Source organism: Ranitomeya imitator, chromosome 10 (assembly GCF_032444005.1).
Source record: "Ranitomeya imitator isolate aRanImi1 chromosome 10, aRanImi1.pri, whole genome shotgun sequence".
NCBI lineage: Eukaryota > Metazoa > Chordata > Amphibia > Anura > Dendrobatidae > Ranitomeya > Ranitomeya imitator.
This window is the reverse complement of record NC_091291.1, coordinates 37,645,525-37,646,040: the sequence shown is the minus strand read 5'-3', so window position 1 is coordinate 37,646,040 and position 516 is coordinate 37,645,525. Positions and strand designations below refer to the sequence as shown.

At 42.1% G+C, this 516-nt stretch overlaps 1 long non-coding RNA gene across 1 annotated transcript in view; it reads right to left on the bottom strand.

The window, feature by feature from the left end:
• LOC138651693 (uncharacterized) overlaps positions 1-92 on the bottom strand; it is a 10,840-nt gene extending 10,748 nt beyond the window's left edge. The window contains exon 1 of the long non-coding RNA XR_011315517.1: positions 6-92. This is a non-coding gene — a long non-coding RNA (uncharacterized lncRNA). The remainder of the gene's footprint in view (positions 1-5) is intronic.
• Between the last annotated feature and the right edge of the window lie 424 nt (positions 93-516).

Genomic DNA, 516 nt, shown 5'->3' with positions numbered 1-516 from the left:
CTCACATTTAAATTCCAGAACTTCTTCCTCGGCTGCTACGAAGGCTTGACAAACACACGGAGCCGGGCTCGGGGTTCCTATACTAGGGAGTTACAAGAAGTAAGCTGGGGTCTGGGAGACTTGTTTATCACTGTGTCTTTTATAAGGACAATAATGGGCTCGAGAGAGCCATACAACAATGCAAAGTATATATCCTAGTTCAATGCAAGGAGGTCCTCAGCACTTGCTATTTTCAAGAGTCTGACGCAAAAGGTCCTTACAATGGATTCGCAAGAGGTTGCAATCATTGTCTGTTCTTTGGACAAACATATTTAGAAATGATACATCTGTTTATTTGCTAATGATTTGTCTGCTTGGGTTTATATATTATGCATACTGATTTATACACACAAAGCATTGGGTGCGCTGTGGCCTAATATGCCCAATTTTCTAGACTGATAACTAATTTGGCGGTGGAACCAGTGGTACGGCCATTTCTCCAAAGTGTCCTAGGATCTGTTTCTCAACACAACTCCA